General features: G+C 46.9%; 1 pseudogene; it reads left to right on the top strand.

Annotated features, from left to right (window-relative positions):
- Positions 1-4,606: 4,606 nt before the first annotated feature.
- Positions 4,607-7,395, top strand: LOC136577346 (sulfotransferase 1A1-like; annotated as a pseudogene).
- The last annotated feature ends 5,043 nt before the right edge of the window (positions 7,396-12,438 follow it).

Genomic DNA, 12,438 nt, shown 5'->3' with positions numbered 1-12,438 from the left:
TGCTGCCGTATAGGCCTGTGGAAACGGAGGCTTTCAAAGGTATGATGGCGGCGGCGGCCCCGCGCTACTCAGTTCCCAGTCGCCACTACTTTTCCCGATGTGCCGTCCCAGCCCTGCACGACCACGTCTCCCGCAACATTGTACGCGCCCTCACCAACGCGGTTACTGCCAAGGTCCACTTAACAACGGACACGTGGACAAGCACAGGCGGGCAGGGCCACTATATCTCCCTGACGGCACATTGGGTGAATTTAGTGGAGGCTGGGAAAGAGTCAGAGCCTGGGACCGCTCACGTCCTACCCACCCCCAGAATTGCGGGCCCCAGCTCGGTGGTGGTATCTGCGGCGGTGTATGCTTCCTCCACTAAACCACCCTCCTCCTCCTCCTACGCAACCTCTGTCTCGCAATCAAGATGTGTCAGCAGCAGCACGTCGCCAGGAGTCGGTGTCGCGCGGCGTGGCAGCACAGCGGTGGGCAAGCGTCAGCAGGCCGTGCTGAAACTACTCAGCTTAGGAGAGAAGAGGCACATGGCCCACGAACTGCTGCAGGGTCTGACAGAGCAGACCGACCGCTGGCTTGCGCCGCTGAGCCTCCAACCGGGCATGTTCGTGTGTGACAACGGTCGTAACCTGGTGCCGCCATTGACTTGAATGGGTTTGTTTGCATAAATGCATCTGGTGTCCACGGGCGTGATGCTGGCGGTAAATCGCTGGCAAATCATGCTGTCTGAAGCTTTCGCGAATAGTTGTGATTCTCCATGGTCAGCCTAGCTGTCAGATAGGTTGACAGGGGAGATCCGTCTACCGTTTCCTGCGGCGACCGCAATGCCCGTGGACAGGCAGCCTAAGCTGCTTGACACATGGTGATTTCCACACTGGTGTGGAAGACTGGGGCAGGCAGAATAGAGAAGCTTCCTGGTCTGGGTCGGGTGCAGGGGCTATTTAGGAGGCTGTCGGCAGGGCGGGTTTCCCTAGGATGGGTGCAGGGGCTACTTAAGCCCCCGGCAGGGCAGGTGCCTTCTGGATGGCTGCAGGAGCTACTCGGGAGGCTGCCGGCAGGGCGGGTTCCTCCTGGTCAGCTGCTGAGCACCCTTGGCGGTGAGTGACATGCCAGCCGTTTCCTCCAGTACGGCTGAGCTGTGTCCATGGTGTGCTTGATGGCAGGAGACGTACCTGACTTGGTGTGGAATTATCTCTCTAGCATAACTGCACTTAACAACAAAAGTTACAGACTGTTTTCAATAACTGAAGTCGTAGAGCAGTAACCCATGACTATTGGCACCGTGCACAGTGTCAATTCCCACAACTCCTCTAATTACCATTGACAACGGGGACCTTCACATGACCATGCTCAATAGATGTTGACTCTTTACAGGTACCACTTGGGTGAGCAAGGTTGTGGACTTAATGCTCCAAAATGGAGATGTTGCAAAAAGCCAACGTGGAGCCATATTTGAGCGGGTGCCCTTTCTGGAGTATGCGGTGCCTGACATGTCGTCAGGTAAGTGGTGCCAATAAAGTTATTTTACAGTGTTTTTTGGGGTTTGAATTTCCCAATAAATGAGCAGGTAACACCAAAACCTTAATGAACCATCGGCCTTGTAGGAGTCCATGTCTTATGTTGTCATCACATTCCTTCATACATAAGTCCAACTTGTCACCTCTTCCTCAGGAACGGAGATCCTTGATGCTATGGACTCTCCCCGCGTGATTAAAACTCATTTACCCGTGCACCTCCTGCCAAGCAGCTTCTGGTAGAAGAAGTCCAAGGTAGTGAGTTCTTTGTAGACCACAGCTGATCTCACTGGAGTCTGGTTTGATATGGAGTCTTGATTTCCTTCACTTTGGTGTGAATCCCCGTTTTTCCTCCCCTTATAGCCAGGCCTTTTACATTTTCCCTCCCATGCTATAATGGCTGGCCTATAACTCTTGCTGTAGTTCTTGATTTATCAGTATAGAAGGCTTGTATGATGAGGTCTACCTCTCTCTAGATAACAGGCTGGTCCATATAACAGGTCGGTCTTTCCTTCTTTACAGCCTGATTCTTTTGCTATCTGTCTTCCCTTAGAACCTGGTCTGTTTTTTTGCAGTGCCTATTGGAAGAGTCTGGTCCATTTCTTGCTTGAGCAAAATCTGTCTTGTAGAGTTTGGTCCCCCTACTACAATGTATCCAGGTCTATTGGACTTGCTGTAGAACCTAATCTGCCTACTTGCCTGCAAACAGCCTATATAAAGAGTTGCACAGTCTCTTTTTCCCTTTAAAGCAGGGGTGTCAAACTCCTTTTCACCGAGGGCCACATCAGGCTTATAGTGACCTTCAAAGGGCCGATTGTAAGACAGTATAGTGAGGTCCTGTTCACACCAGCGTATTTGCGTACAAAATATGCAGTGAATAGAAGCCATTGATTTCAATGAGTCATTCACATGAATATAGATTTTCACAAAGCATGACCTATTATGTTACATACTACGTACCGCAATAGGCCATTAAAGTGAATGGGCCGCGCAAATACATGGTGAATGCGCAGGAAACCTGTGTATTCACTGCTTATTTGCGCACCATTTCAGTGGGCCCATCTGCGTGTTTTTTTTTTCTCTATTGTGGAAATACGCAGTGTATTTGTACGACCGAAACACTATTACGCCCTCGTGAACGAGCCCTAATGGTGACACACTCACCTCCCTCTCCCCCCTATAGTGGTCGCAGTAGTCATAGTGACTCTCATAGTAGCCCCAGTAGTAACAGGGTACCCCCACAGTAATAGTAACCCCCCATAGTAATAAATCCCCGTCAGTAATATTAACCCCATAACAATATTAACCCCAACCCATATACTTCCTCCTTGCTGTCAGCACCGCTCCTCCTCTGCTCGCGCTGAGCCTGGATGCACACTGACGTCAGCGTGTAGCCTGGCACACTTCCTCCCTGAGTCCTCTCCTGCGGAACTGAGGAGCAGAGGACTCAGGGGAGGAGGATCCTGCCTGCACACTGACGTCAGAGTGTGCGCCAGAATCAGCGCTGCCAACGTGATTTCCAGTGGGGAGCTACAGCACCCCAGCTGGTAATCACTACAGTGGTGAGCGTCTGTCGGCACGCCGCGAGCCACATAAAATGAGGCAGCGGTCCTTGTGTTTGATACCTGTGCCTTAAAGGCACTGTTTTGTTTTGTTTTTTGCTTCTCCAACTTACAAAAAATCTTAACTCTTATTTTTCCAACAATGTGGCTGTCTGAGGGCTTATTTTTGTGGGGCAAGTTATATTTTTCAATTCTACTATTTTTAATGTATCATTCACATTAATGTAAACATTTATATATGGTGTAAAATGGAAGAAGACACTATTTCAATATCTTTGGTGGGAGGGAATTGTTTTTACAGTGTACACACAGCCGCAAAAATTACATGATAACTTTATTCCATGGGTCAGTAGGATTACGACGATACCAAATTTATACATATATAATTTTATTTTTTATTTTTTTTTACGACTTTTTGATCACTTTATTAAGTTTCTACTTGGAGATGGGATGACCAATAGAAGTGCAATTTTGCCTTTTTTTATTTATTAGTATTTAAATGTTTATTATGTTCACCATGTAGTGTTGATGTGAGGAGAGAGAACCGACCCCAACTTCTTAAAAAAAAAAAAAGCAGGTACCCATTCACAATACAGGTGTTTTTCTATGCGGCCATCCGACTCTAGGATCACCGCACAGAGGTGCTTGATTGTGACACCCATGCGTATGTGGGGTGTATCTAGGCTAAGCCTTTTCTGGAGTAACTGCCTGCCAAAGAGTCTGTGGGGGGACTCCTTACCCCCCCCCCCTCCTCCTCTGGACTGTATTGATCCTGTGTATCCTCCCTACCTCTGAGCTATAGCCTGTCAGTACGTCAAGTGACTTGTACCTGTAATACCTGTTCAAGTCTTTTTTCAGGTAAAAGTTATACTGGGCCTTAACTGTTCCTAAGGACTCGAGGTTATATATCTATATCTTTCTCTGTGTTTATTACTCCGCCGCATAGAATAATGGTATGTGGGAAAGGTTGCATCACAAGTGATATCTACTACAACACCCACACACACCACTATCATCCCCTTTATTGGCACTCCCAGCCAAAGGAGTGTTGAAGCCTGGCATGCAATCTACACTGGCCTTGGCAGCATGTCATCCCTCCGGGACCAGAGCATGGCGAGTGACACGTCAGCACTTAACCTTCCCAGCTCTTCACGTTAGCCAGGTGCCCAGGGTCACCCCTCTGGAGTGTTGCACAATCTCATCACTGTGGAGCCATTCGGGACACCCTAATGCCGATTGGGTCATTTGAATTCCGCTGTCAAAAGTGGTGTGACTGCTGCTTGCAGTTGTTGTGGATGGTGTCAGAGGCAGTTGGCCCTCGCTGTGTATGGAGCAGGATGGGCTCACCATCCATACAAACCCTGCTGCTGCTGGGCGTATATGTATGCCATCTAGTGTCAAGGAGTTAAGGTGGTCATACACGTTCAATAGCTTTCTCCCCTCCTGTAGACCCTGATCACCCCCTGCTCCTATACCCAGGGCCATCTCTCTTGCGTAGAGCCTGGTTCATAAATCAATGTGTTCCCTCATCAGGCCGATCACATCTCTATCTCTAGTTCGCCCTCCTTTCATGGCAGAATCAGTAACTTCTTGTCGCCTTTTCTCCCTGCAGATAATTTACGTGGCTCGGAACCCTAAGGATGTATTTGTGTCATATTATCACTCTTATCGCATGTCCTATGTGCACCCAGATCCAGGGACGCTTGAAGAATATCCAGAAGATCCTAAAAGGAACAGGTACAAGTAATGTATCCTCTCATTATGCTGGTAGCATAAGGGTTAACTCCTATAGGGGTCTGTAGTAGGGGAACTGGACTGCAGCCTTCTCTGGTGCAAGGAAATGCTTCCTCTACCAAACACATACCAGTTACTAAACAGGTGGTCTGCAGCCTGTGAGACCCCCGCTGTTATAGAATTACGACCCTCAGCAGGCACCTTCTAGATGTCCTGTCCATGCTCATACTTGTCCTTTCTCCCATAGTTGCCTTTGGGCCATGGAGTGACCATGTGAAGTGCTGGTGGAAGATCAGACAGCAGAAGGACGTCCTCTACCTGTTCTACGAGGACCTGTTAGAGGTAGCAATAGATATTTACTCATCCTAGGTATCCATTGTGGATTAGATCCGAGTGCAGAGCACCCTGGAAATGACCAAGATAATGTTCACTTTATATTAGACAGACGGGGGTTAGCCAAATCAGTAGCTATATTGTGCACACCAGGGGCCGATTACGGTTACCAAGGGTCTTGGCCTGTCTGGAAACTGTGGACCCCCAAGGAGTCTAAAGTTCTATAATAATCTGATATTTACTACAGAGACAATACCAGAACCAAGCTCATTCCATAGATACGATAACAGAACCAAGATATCTACATACCAACCTCTAAACAAGAAAAAAAGGACCCACCATGATCACATAGTATCACCATATAGTAACTAATACCACCATAGTGTTACTAAAGTAAGACCACTGCAAAGATCAGTACTGCTAATAGTGAAACTATATAAGAGCCAAATAATACCGCCATACTGTTACTGAGAAAAATACTATACAAAGACCAATATTGCCGCTATATAGTGGTAGATATCTGCTCTAGACAGGCTCTCTGCAGACCATATCAGTAATTACAGTACCGTTACCTCTAATGATAACAGGTTATGTCCTCTCTGACTGGAGTTGTTCACTTTCCCTTTTCTTCTCCATCCGACCCAGAATACCAAGATGACTTTACCAATTCCCCATAATGTCCCCTCTGTGGCCCTGCTTCCTAGTAGTGTCCCTTCTAAGGCCCAGCTTCTTATTAATGCCCAAATTTGTAATATTGCCCCATCTATGGCCCTAATTCCTAGTTGTCCCCACTGTGGCCCCAGTTACTACTAGTGTCCCCTCTGTGGCCCCATCTGCTTATAGTGCCCCTTCTTTGATTCTGCTTACTAAAGTGCCCAGCCACCACCCAATACAGGCTTCAGCCTAACAATCCCACATGCGTTGCGCTGTCTGTTGCTTGATGCTGAGCGCTCTATGTAGAGTTTAACATGTCTCCTCTCTCCCGTCTCCTGCGGTCAGTACAGTGACCCAGGAAGCAGCAATGTTATAGCACCCCTGCTGCACAGTATGAAGGTACATTTAGTCACCGAGTAACCTTTGGTTTCATAGAATTGCACAGTCCCTGTTAGTAGTGATGGGCCGGCCGCTAACGAGCCGGCTCCTGTAAGTAAACGATGGGGGTGGGGGAAGTAGGACTTCATAGAGCGGTGCCACACACCCATAGATGCCGCTCTAAGCCCACATAACCTGCAATGATGACAGTTTTTTTCGCTTTTTGCTGAGCCAGATCATTTAGCTCAGTTCAACAAGAAGAAGACGCTCACTGTTCAACTAGTCCCAACTGGGGTCGTTGCTGCGCAGAAGAGAATTTCAAGTTATCCACTAACCACATGATAGGGAATAACTGATTAATGGGGGTCTCACCTCAATCTTGAGAACAGGACTCCCATGTCCTGCTCTCCTGTCCTTATGGGGATCGCTTCTCTCCCCGCAGTGACGTCACTCTGAATGCAGCATTGGCTGCTCATGTGCGGTCAGTACTCCATTCACTTCAATGGGGCTGATGGAAATACCCGAGCGAGAAGTGAATGTATCACTGGTATACTTATATGACCAGCGCTTCATTCAGTCTCTTCCTTACTGGGGGGTGCAGTAACATCGCACTGAGGAGGATGGGGGACATGAGACCCATCGATCAGCAAGTTACACTTTGCCCTGTGGATAGGGAATAACTTGAAATTCTTGTACAGCTCCTTTAATGATACTCTACAAATTCTGTGCAACTTTCTTACCCTTGACGTACCCTTGGATGAGGGGTTGAGGCGGTTTTCTAAACTTCTCCATCTGCTTGGTACAGGACTCAAAACGTGAGATCAGGAAGGTGATGAAGTACATGGGGAAGTATCTACCTGAGGATGTTCTGGAGAAGATCCACCAGCGTACAACCTTCAAGACCATGAAGGAAAACCACATGGCCAACTACAGCTCCATCCCGACCCATGTTATGGACCACGAGGTCTCTCCTTTCATGAGGAAAGGTACCGTCTATTTCCGCGTTACTATTAACTACTGATAGCGTGTTACTTATGGTCACTAAATCCTGCACTTCTGCCTTTCTAGGAATTTGCGGCGACTGGAAGAACCATCTCACTGTGGCTCACAATGAATTACTTGATGCCTGTTATAAGAGGGAGATGTCTGACACCGACCTGACCTTCCGCTTCGAGGTCTGAGTCAATGACCTGCTGACTGTCTCGCTTCCATTCCCAGTCTCTGCCCACATTGCACATGGACAGACATCCTAAAGAATACTATTACTGCCCCATGACTTCTTATCACCTTTTCTTCTGTATTTACCCCGTTCCAAAAATAAAGACATTTCATGATTTATAGCAGTGGAGGAATACGTCTTCTGGCAGGTAAATGGCAGCCAATTTGTGTACGGGTCATTACTTAAAGTCTAGGCTGGGGGCGAGGAGGTAACAGTGCTGTCGGGCTTTCGGCACCTTAATGACCCCCACACCTGATTAGGTCTGTAGTGGAGATTACCTTCATCATTAATACACGCACTAGCTGTCTGATGCTGCGTGCGATGTGCACCGTATAGCTTTTTTACTCCTCCTCCTGGCTCCAGTGCTCGGAGTACAGCGAGTACCGGGGAGAGGAGGAGTAACGAAGCTATGCGTGTAACATTGCCAGACTGCTATTGTGTGTATTAATGATGAAGGTAATCTCTACCATGAATCAGATACCAGTTCTGGGGTGATAAAGGGAGTTCTGTTACTAGATGGGGCCACACAGAGGGTCCAATTATTAGGTGGGGCCACTAAGGGTGAATCTATGTAGAGGGATCCCTTTTACTAGATGGGCCTACACAGAGGGTCCAATTATTAGGCGGGACCACAGAGGGTGTCTCATTATAAAGGTGGGTCTACATAGTGGGATCTCTATTACCAAGTGGGGCCACATAGGGGATCCCTATTCCCGAGTGTCAGGAAACTACTGAATGTATGAATATTTAGATTCAATTTCATTTTAATTCCTTCAGTCAGGAGTATACAGTGTGTGATTCTTTCAGACATGACTTCTGAACCATCATTGTTGTGGACCGAGAGCCAAGGCAGATAGTCGTGTCTGGGGAGAGGTATTTATTGGTGTATGCACACACCAGAATCAACATGTTGAGTGTGTAGTTTGAGATATATCTTGTCTTGGGTAGAGAGACGTACAATGGATGGGGGTAAGTGGTGAGTCCCTATTACCTAGTGGGGCCATGCATAGGGGGGTAGTCCCTATTACCCAGTAGGGCCATGCATATGGTGAAGGGGGGTCCCTGTTATCGAGTGGGGCAATACATTGGGGGGGGGGGGGAGACCCTATTACCGAGTGGGGCCATGCATATGGGAGGGGAAACCCTATTACTGAGTGGGGCAATGCATATGGGAGGGGAGACCATATCACTGAGTAGGGCCATGCGTGGAGGGAGTCCCTATTACGAGTTGGGCTATGCATGGGGGCAGGGAAGTCCCTATTACCGAGTGGGGGCATGCATGGGTGGGTGTCCCTATCACCTAGTGGGGCCTACATATAGGGGAGGGAGGGGAGGAGTCCCTATTACCGAGTGGGGCCATGCATATGGGGGGGGATGTAAGTCCCTATTACCGAGTTGGGTCATTCAGGGGGTAAGGGGGAAGTCCCTATTATCTAGTGGGGCCATGCATATGGGGGAGAGGGGGGAGGGAGTTCCTTTTACCAAGTTGGGTTTTGCATATGGGGGTGGGGGAGTCCCTAATAATGAGTTGGGTCATTTATGAGGGGTAAGGGGGGTGTCCCTATTACCGAGTGGAGCAATGCATACGGAAGAGTCCCTATTACCGAGTGGGGCCATGCATATGGGGGGTGGGGGTGGGGGTGAAGAGTCCCTATTACAGAGTTGGGTCATTAATGGGTGGTAAGGGGGGGGGGGGGAGTCCCTATTACTGAATGGAGCCATGCATATGGGGTATCCGTATTACCAAGTGGGGCCATGCATATGAGGGGGGTCCCACACATTTGTTACCTCTAAAGCAGTATCCTAGGGTGTCCGTGTATATGAGGTAATTGTCACATCCATAAAAGGGACTGAGTCTTTATTGAGCCCATGTAAGAAAAGACGTTTCGGTTGCTAACTGCTTTGTTAAGCCAATATGTGGTTTATTTACATTGGGGGGAGTCCCTGTTACCTAGTGAGGCCATGCATGTGGAGGATGGGTGAATCCCTATTACTGAGTGGGGAAATGCATATGGGCGGGGTCCCTATTACCTAGTGGGGAGATGCATATGTGGGAGTCCCTATTACCGAGTGGGACCATGCATATAGGGATGGGGAAGGGGGAGAAAGACCCTATTACTGAGTTTGGTCATTTGAGGGAAGGGGGGGAGTTCCTATTACCAAGTGGGGCCATGAATATTGGGGGGGGGGGGGGAAGTCCCTATTACTGAGTGGGGTCATTTGTGGGGGGGTAAGGAGGGAGTCCCTATTACTGAGTGGGCCATGCATGGGGGGGGGGGGTTCCTGTTACAGAGTGGGGCCATGCATATGGGAGTGTCATAATGACCCAGTAGGGGCATGCATATGGGGAGAGGGAGTCCCTATTACGGAGTTGGGTCATTCATGGGGGGTAAGGTGAAAGTCCCTATTCTCTATAGAGAGAAGAAAACCGTATATGGACGATTCCAAGCTGAAATGTCACCTGTGATCACTGGAGGTAACTGCACTGTAATGACTATCACTGTAGAGAGCTGTTAATTGAGTACATTATATGGTGACTGCATTATTTATAGGTAAACTAGAACAGATCCGCTGTACCTAAGCCTGCCACATTATAAGGTGGTTATATAGGGTGAGTTTAATATGTTCTTCTTTCCTGTAGTTCAAAAGCAGCGCATATACATATTTATTCCCCTACCTCATGTTTTGAACAGATGACACAAAGAGTTAAAAGGTATAGAGCAGCCCTATAAAAGGGTCCTAAGCCCCTCCCCCTTTGTGTATTTTAAAAGAAGGTACCAGAAACATTAACTAAAAAAAAACTTGATTGGGAGGGAAGTTAAGTGCTGCTGTTTGGAGTAGAGCAACAAAGGCTAGCATAATAAATTCTACCATCTGAAACAGCAGCTCATATATATATATATATTAGTGTGTATGTATATTATAGCACAATTTCTTAAGGGTGGGAAATACCAAAAATTTTATATTGAAGGTCCAACGGAAGATTCTTCCCTTGCTGAGAAGTCTAGTCTATAATGGCAAATGGAGGTATTAAGAGTTCTCCACCATGTCACCCGGCAGATGCTTTCAGTTGGAACTTGAGCACCTCCTGCTCATAAAGTTGCTGTTGGTCTAGTAGATGAACCTGAATTCCATCAGAGGGAAATATTCCTTTCTGCTATAACAAGATCTGGTAGCCACCATCAAGCTATGGTTAATTTTGAGGTCTTATCCCCCTTTTTTGGGCCACTATTGAGCACAAAAGATGATCTGTCCTCCAGAAGTCTTCTGTCCGGGCCAGATAGATCCTTAGACTTCTGCTTACATCCAATGTCCAGTGTGATTGTTCTCAGTAAGAGAAACCAGGCAATCTTGTAGATATGATACCTTTTAATGGCTAACAAAAATACATGATGTTACAGCAGGCTTTCGGATGGTTCTGTTATCCACACTTCATCAGGCTAAAATGAAACTGGTTTGGATGGCACACAATTATAACACACAGATGCGGAGGTGAGGGGGAGGGGTGGGAGATACACCTTTTGATCTAAATAAATGTTCACAAACAGAAATTTGAGACTTAAGGCTGACTTGGACACCGATTTTTCCCTCAAATCGCTCAAAGCCATCTTTTGAGCGATAATCGTTCGGTCTAACTGCACTGAGATTGTGCAGTTTTCGTTAACTGATTGCTGATCCTTCAGCAACAACTTATCAGTGATTCACAGCGGGATACAGCTGATACTATTGTTTCAGCTGTATCCCGCTACCTGAAGACAGGCGAGGTATGAAGAACACAGCTGTCCAGCTGCGTTCTTCATACCCCGCTCGGAGCGCTCAGCTGTATAACAGCTCGGCGCTCCAAGCAGAGAACAGCTGGATGCAGAAGACAAGCGATCCGGCTTGTCTTCTGCATCCCCCGCTTGAAGCGCAAGGTGATCGCTCAACGTTTTTTGGTTTTAGTTTATCACTCAATCTAAACAAAGACACAGATGCTTAATTAGTCCACTGAGCTGCAGAATGTGACAGTTTTATGATGCCTCTTATTTTTACTTAAACTGCACATGGAAAGATGGTAATACTAGCTCTGTAGCACCACCTATTGGATGGCAACATTCCTACAATAAATTTCAGAATTTTTATTAGAAAACCAAAACACAGACAATGGTTGTGAAGAGGACAAAGTCTTGACTTTCTTCAGACCTTTCATATTCTCCACTTATGCAAGAATCTCGGGCTGAGGTTCATTCCATTCTTGAGGGTATCAGACATTGCCATAAATTTATACCCCCAAATTATTCTGTGACGCTGTGACTTGAAGGTGCCCTTCAGTATATCATGTATTTAGCATCAAGTATTTTTGTTGGCCATTAAAAGGTATCATAGCTACAAGATTAACTGGTTTCTCTTAATGAGAACAATCACACTTTGCTCTACTGGCTAACACAGTACCAAACCCCCTTTTTTTCATACATTCAGTGTCTGTAGTGCCTTTCCTTCTCCAAGAATGGTTCAATGTTGGTATGGGAAGGACACTTGGGTTTGAATGAGAGGAGAGTTCTTAGTAGCACCTTGTCTTGGTGAAACAATAGAAAGGGTTCTTTTGCAGCTAGTGCTTGCAATTCACTCATCCTCTTGGCCGATGTAATTGATACTAAGAATACAACCTTTCTGTAAGAGATGATAACTCTGCTTTTGCAATGGCTCAGAGTGGTTCATGCAATCTTCTTAGTACCAACGGCAGGTCCTGTTTTGAAAAAAAGATTGGTTGTGGATTGACAAAGCTTTTGGATGGCCACCAGAAACCCTTTTTTTTACCATGGGTGCTTGGCAAGAGATCTTCCAAAGAAAGCTGATAAAGTCGAGCCCTGAACCCTAATAGTATTAAGTCTAAGCCCTTTTTCAAATACATCCTATTAAGAATTGTAACAGGCTTGCTATTGAGGGTTGTTCTGCTGAAAGCCTTCTTTGGTCACACCATATTTAAAGGTGGACACCATAATGGAGTAGGCCTTATTTTTTGCAACACCTCTGGCAGCCATCAAGGTTGAGACTACTGAGTCTG

This window comes from Eleutherodactylus coqui, chromosome 8 (genome assembly GCF_035609145.1).
Source record: "Eleutherodactylus coqui strain aEleCoq1 chromosome 8, aEleCoq1.hap1, whole genome shotgun sequence".
Lineage (NCBI taxonomy): Eukaryota > Metazoa > Chordata > Amphibia > Anura > Eleutherodactylidae > Eleutherodactylus > Eleutherodactylus coqui.
Note: the sequence above shows the minus strand (reverse complement) of the source record. Positions and strands in the feature narration are given on the sequence as shown.